We start from the raw sequence: 7,528 nt of genomic DNA, 5'->3' as shown, positions 1-7,528 counted from the left end.
CAAATATCAAATACAACAATAAAGTTTTTGAGAAAAAATAAATTGGGCCCTCCTAATTGTATGAGAGCCATTGATGCTGTCCAAGAAGATCTAATATGAGTTATATCGATATCTAAGGGCAAGAAATCAGACAACATACTTATTCCTTCACCGAGATTAAATTTATGCATGAAGCTCGAGACTACAATAGAGCAGCACATGAACTAGCTCAATGGGGCATTCCATTAATTCGCCACAGATTTTCTTTGGGACTTATCCTCAATTCCTCACAAAGTGTATCAATTGTGATGTTCATTTTCTTTTAACTTGTACCAGTACTACTGCAGTTCTTTTGAATTAATGCAAGTTTCTGTGTTTTATCAAAAAATAATTTATTTTTGAGTTAGCATGTAAATTCTAACTCTAAGGGCATGTTTGATAACTAGTTTCAACACTTAGAATTAATAGTTTAAGTGTTTATTGAGTTTAAACGCCTTTGATAACACAACTTAAATATTTTAGTTAAATTACAGAATCACTTAGGTGTCGTTTGATAAAACTATAAATTAAGTGTTGAAAAAATAAATACTGAATTTTAAGTACTAAATATTATAAGTGCTGAAAATATTGAATGATATAATTATTATAAAAATATTAGTTGATAATGTTTAACCTAGAATGTTAAGTTAAATATTTCGACTTACCAAAATAAGTGTTTTTTTTAACTTAATTTACTAATTTAAAGCCCCGTTTGTTTGAGGGAAAATATTGTGTTCTGGAAAATTTTATGCAGGGAAAATATTATGCAGGAAAATAAAATATTTTCATGTGTTTGGCAACAACACTGAAAAGTATTTTCCGACGTTTGGCTACAATACTAGAAAATATTTTCCCACCACTAAATATAGATTTTTTATTATTTTCAATTGTATATTAAAACACAAAAAATATGTAGAGACGTGGAAAACTGTGAAAACGTAAAAAATAGAAAAAAATGTAAAAAAACTCATGAAAACAAGAAAATGTAAAAAAAATACGAAACACAAAAAACGTGAAAAGATGTGGAAAACACGAAAACGTTAAAACACGAAAACAGAAAAACGTGAAAAACACAAAAAAAATTATAAAAATTTATTAAAAACACAAAAAGTGGAAAAATGCGAAAATTACGAAAAGGAAAAAAATATTAAAAACATGGAAAAAAGTTGAAAAACACAAAAATGTGAAAAAAATAAATATAAAAACACGAAAACATTTTTTCACATTTTCGGTATTTTTTGTATGTTTTCTCGTGTTATCAACGCTATTATGTTTTTTTGCACTTTTTCTTCTTTTTTTTTGTGTTTTCACGTTTAGCTTTTCGGTTTTCGGTTTTTCCCTTTTTCAAGTTTTCCTTTTTTTGCGTTTTTTATTTTTCGCATTTTGTTACTTTTTCGTGTTATTCACGTTTTTTTCATGTTTTTCGTATTTTTCACGTTTTTGTGTTTTTTACGTTTTCGTGTTTTGTTTGCATTTTTCGTCTTTTCATGTTTATCTTGTTTTTCACGTATTGTCACGTTTTTTGTGTTTTAGCATTTTTTGCGTTTTCGTGTTTTTCGTATTTTTTCACGTTTTTGTATTTTTTATGTTTTTGTATTTTTCGTATTTTGTCATTTTTTCGTGTTCATTTTTTGTGCCTTTTCAAGTGTTTGTTTGTTTTTTGCGTTTTTGTATTTTTCGTATTTGTTCACATTTTTATGTTTTTTGCGAGTTTTTTTTGTCATATTCTCGTGTTTTGTAACGTTTTCATATTATTTATATTTTTCGTGTTTCATATTTTTACATTTTTTAACGTTTTTCCAATATTTCTCTGAACGCGTATGTTTTGGGGAAAATGTTTTACCCTTTTGAAAAGGGTAAAACATTTTCCCTTACTTCTTCATTGCTTTTCCATTGACTTGCAACTTATTTTCCTTTGTTTGATAAAGCACTTAATTGCTTAAATTAAAATGTTAAGCACTTATTTAATTTAAGTGCGTTTGATAACAGTTGTTTTTTCACTACTTAAATTAGTTAATTAAGTTAAAAACCACTTATTTTGATAAGTCAAGATATTTAACTTATCATTTTAAGTTAAACATTATCAACTCATACTTTTTTAAAAATTAAATCATTCAATATTTTCAGCACTTATAATATTCAGCACTTAAAATTTAGTACTTATTTTTTCAGCACTTAATTTTCAGTTTTATCAAACATCACCTTATTTTCCTGTCCAAACAAACACTGGAAAATTGGAAAAATATTTTCCTGCAGAATATTTTCCCCTAAACAAACGGGGCCTAAGTGATGAAGAAATAATTGTTATCAAACACACTTAATTAAATAAGTGCTTAATATTTTAATTTAATTCATTAAGTGGGTTATCAAACAAGGTCTTATTCTGGTAAGTTAACTTAAAATTTTAAGTTGAACATTATTAACTAATATTTTTAAATTCAATACTTATTTTTGGTATTTATCAAAAAGTTATATCATTTAATACTTTCACCATTTATAATATTTAGTACTTATTTTTTCAGCACTTAATTTTAAGTTTTATCAAACCTCATCTAACTACCAAAAATTTAATGTTAACTTCCCATTAACTTAATTATAGAAATTCTAACAAAATACTAACTCATTAAATTTAGGTTAAATTTATACTATTATGTTAATGGGTTGTGTACACATTTACTTAGGAGTCATAATTCATAGCATACAAGAAATTTAATGATAAAAGACTTCTGTAATAGAAGCATTAATTACATATGAAATTTTCGTAATAGGAAGAAGTATTTAATTTAATAGATACTATATTAAAGTAAAGTAACTAGTTTTTGGCCCGTGCGATGCACGGATTTATCTTAAGCATATAAATATTAAAATTTTATTATAATTTAATAATTAAAAATTAATGATATAAAAATGTTATCTAAATTAAATTTTATTATTTTATATTTATATTTTCTTTAAATATTATAATATATTAAATTAATTTGATTAATGTATATGAGGTAGTTTTTTTTAAAAGAATATAAAGTAGTTTTAATTATCAAGTAGAGTTAATTTCAAATAATTATAAAATACATATATTTTATTTTCTTTATTATGTATTATCAATATATGAGGTATGTTTGAAACATATCAGATAATTTTAACTACCGTCACATAATTTCAACCAAATCGAAGACCTGTATATGGAAAGTTATTATTTATAAATATTAATATATTTAGCAATAAGTAAGGACTATCACATTGTTTCAGGATGATAATTTTTTTTGATAATGATGAAAATATAATAGGTTATAAGTTATAATTCACTCTATAAATACAATTGTTTCAATAATGTAAGGAAATTCGTTATTTTTGGATGAAGTTTCATTACAATAGAAGAACTTCAACCATTACTCAATTTAACACGACTTGTTTGTAATCAAATAAAAGCATGACTGATAAATATCAGTAAAAAAAGGTAGAACTACATCAATCAAACCAAAAGAGAAAAATAATTTAAAAATAATGTCAAATGTTGCAAATAATATTAGATAATCATATTTTTAATTATCAACCCAAAGATAGTTGATGGCTTGTACATATTAATACATCCAAATATCGATCATTTAGAAAAAGTACAGATTTGGCTAATAAACAATCTACATATAGCTAAATATAGATTTTCCAATATGCATAAACTTGCACACATTGTTGAAATCCTTTATGATTAAAGTTCAAAATAGTTTAGCCTTAAAAACAGCTATGGAACCAACAGAAGATTTTCTTGTTCTTCCCTTAGCCCATGTTGTATAGTTAATCAGGAATGTGAAGTCTCGGGTCTCAAATCACGCTTCTGTATATTGGATAAACAACCATTGGACAATATTGGTGATGCTCACTGCTCGCATATGGAATAACAAATACAAAAAGTTTATCAATCAATGCAAAACTTTTGTTCAAGAGTTGAAGATGATAATAACAAAAATAATGATGAAAAAATAACAGAAATGATCCAAAAACATCTATGGTTCTTTTCACTCTAACTAAAAAAAAGGTCCAAATATATTACAGATCTATCAACCTTCAATGTAATAATAACATTTACAAATTTCTTATCCTTTTGAATGGAATCTCATATACAGAAGCGAAACATTCATCCCATTTTTTACATGATCACTTGAAAATTTAATAATCTGTATATATGAAAACTTCAACTTCTGAAATTTAATAATCTGTATATATTTCAGATACGCGATTCATTCTTTGTCATCTTCTTAGTTTGAAAATTCAAACTCAAGCCAACATATGCACAACCTGAAATGCAACAAACACATTTCAGATAAATAAAATAACTCTAAATACAACTAAAATGCAAGTCTTCAAATGATCAATAAGACGCATTCATTATAACATAAATTTACTTGAATTCCCCTTATTCGGTGTATGTTGCCAATACAGTCGTGTTCAAGAAGATCAGGCAGGTAAAAAATAACCAATTCTCAAATTTAAATTAAAAAGAAAAAAAAGGTTTACTGTGTAAATTGATTAGAAACATGATCAAAACATTGATTGAACAACATGTAAATTGAGTTAAAAAGAAGGTGAACAATACGTTTAGGAAAATTACAACAGAAACAAATTAAAAGATGATGGGTTAGAGTGCACTTAGAGAATAAAAAAACATATACAATAAAATTCATGTTAACTAAGAAAAAAAATGCCGCAAAAACAAATCATACATCATAACAACCCTAAACAAAACTATAAACATCTTGGGAATATACCTTCTTTATAGACTACAAAGGAGAAATTGCAGAAACATCAATAACCTGCAGAAGAATAAAAAAACAACCACATAAACTCATTTGAAATAGAATAAGACTGATTTCTTGCTAGACTTCCCCATAATTGACAAAAATAGCAAACAATTGAGATCGAATAAGACTGAAAGAAAGAGAAGAGGAACCGCTGCCTCTGCTAAACCCTAGATAATTTGATGAAGTAGGGTTTTGAGGGATAAGAAAGATGCCGAAGCTAATATTTATATTGGTGTCCTCATGAGTGCGATGATTCGGTGTGCCTCTGCTCAGCCGTTTTTGATTAAGAAGTCCATGCTCATCTCCAACACTTTCAGATAAGCACCCAGCGAGATAACAATCTTCAATGTTTATCAATTTGAATTTTTTTATTAATTGAAAAATAAGTTAATTTAAAAAATAAGTAATTTTTTAGTATTTCTTTTGTACAGGAAACAATAACAACTTTCTTTTTGTTACAATAGTAATATTATATAAATTTCTATAGATTATTGGAAATTGTTTGATAGTATATGTTGCAGTGCAGGCTAGAATATTTATCACATTAAATCATATATATATTTAATCCATAAATCCTATTCAATTTCAATCGTGATAAACCCATTAAATCTATAAATTTACATTAAAATATGATCACCATCTATAGTTTTACATTAAAATTGGATAAGATTCATAGATAAGATTCATAGTTTTACACTAAAGTTAATATATTATATTTTATATTATATTTTTTATCAGTAAAAAAAGGAGGAAGTGACACCTCAGCTCCATCGTTACTGTTATATATTATATATAGATATGCAGAGAATTAGAGAGATTTTAGGGACTAATTTAAATTATGTAGAACTTTTAGATATAGATATGCAGAGAATTAGAGAGATTTTAGGGATTAATTTAAATTATGTAGAACGTTTAGATATAGATATGCAGAGAATTAGAGAGATTTTAGGGATTAATTTAAATTCTGTAAAACTCTTAGATATAGTACGGATAAAATAATATTTTTATAAATAAATATAATAATATAACTAAAGTTAATATATTATATTTTTTATCAGTAAAAAAGGAGGAAGTGACACCTCAGCTCCGTCGTTACTGTTTTATATTATATATAGATAGATATGCAGAGAATTGGAGAGATTTTAGGGACTAATTTAAATTATGTAGAACTTTTAGATATAGATATGCAGAGAATTAGAGATATTTTAGGGATTAATTTAAATTCTGTAAAACTCTTAGATATAGTACGGATAAAATAATATTTTTATAAATAAATATAATAATATAACTAAAGTTAATATATTATATTTTTTATCAGTAAAAAAGGAGGAAGTGACACCTCAGCTCCGTCGTTACTGTTTTATATTATATATAGATAGATATGCAGAGAATTGGAGAGATTTTAGGGACTAATTTAAATTATGTAGAACTTTTAGATATATATATGCAGAGAATTAGAGATATTTTAGGGATTAATTTAAATTATGTATAACTTTTAGATATAGATATGCAGAGAATTAGAGAGATTTTAGGGATTAATTTAAATTATGTAGAACTCTTAGATATAGTACGGATAAAATAATCTTTTTATAAATAAAAATAATAATATAATTAAAGTTAATATATTATATTTTTTATCAGTAAAAAAGGAGGAAGTGACACCTCAGCTCCATCGTTACTGTTTTATATTATATATAGATATAGATATGCAGAGAATTAGAGAGATTTTAGGGACTAATTTAAATTATGTAGAACTTTTAGATATAGATATGCAGAGAATTAGATAGATTTTAGGGATTGATTTAAATTATGTAGAATGTTTAGATATAGATATGCAGAGAATTAGAGAGATTTTATGGATTAATTTAAATTCTGTAGAGCTCTTAGATATAGTACGGATAAAATAATATTTTTATAAATAAATATAATAATATAACTAAAGTTAATATATTATATTTATTATCAGTAAAAAAAGAGAAAATGACACCTCGGCTCAGTCGTTACTGTTTTATATTATATATAGATATGCAGAGAATTGGAGAGATTTTAGGGACTAATTTAAATTATGTAGAACTTTTAGATATAGATATGCAGAGAATTAGAGATATTTTAGGGATTAATTTAAATTATGTAGAACTTTTAGATATAGATATGTAGAGAATTAGAGAGATTTTAGGGATTAATTTAGGGCCCGTTTGTTTTACCTACTGTTTGCTGTTGCTGTTTGCTGTTACGGTTTGCTGTTTGGTGTTGCTGTTTGCTGTTGAAAAAAGCTGTTTTTCCAAAAAGCAGAGATTCTCTGCTTTTGTAAAAGGCTGCTTTTCAGGTGTAAAAGGCAAACAGGAGATCACTAACCAAACACTTAATGCTGCTTTTCAACTGTAAAAAGCAAATAGGAGAAGTCTAACCAAACACCTAAAACTCTGCCTTTTAAAATGAAAAGGCAAACAGAAGGTGAAAAGTATGTAAACAAACACCCCCTTAAATTATGTAGATCTCTTAAATATAACTAAAGTTAATATATTATATTTTTTATTATATTTTTTATCAGTAAAAAAGGAGGAAGTGACACCTCAGCTCCATCGTTACTGTTTTATATTATATATAGATATGCAGAGAATTAGAGAGATTTTAGGGACTAATTTAAATTATGTAGAACTTTTAGATATATATATGCAGAGAATTAGAGAGATTTTAGGGATTAATTTAAATTATGT

The sequence above is a fragment of the Euphorbia lathyris genome, chromosome 3, assembly GCF_963576675.1.
Source record: "Euphorbia lathyris chromosome 3, ddEupLath1.1, whole genome shotgun sequence".
Taxonomy (NCBI): Eukaryota; Viridiplantae; Streptophyta; class Magnoliopsida; order Malpighiales; family Euphorbiaceae; genus Euphorbia; species Euphorbia lathyris.
The sequence above is the reverse complement of the archived record's forward strand: the minus strand, read 5'-3'. Positions refer to the sequence as shown.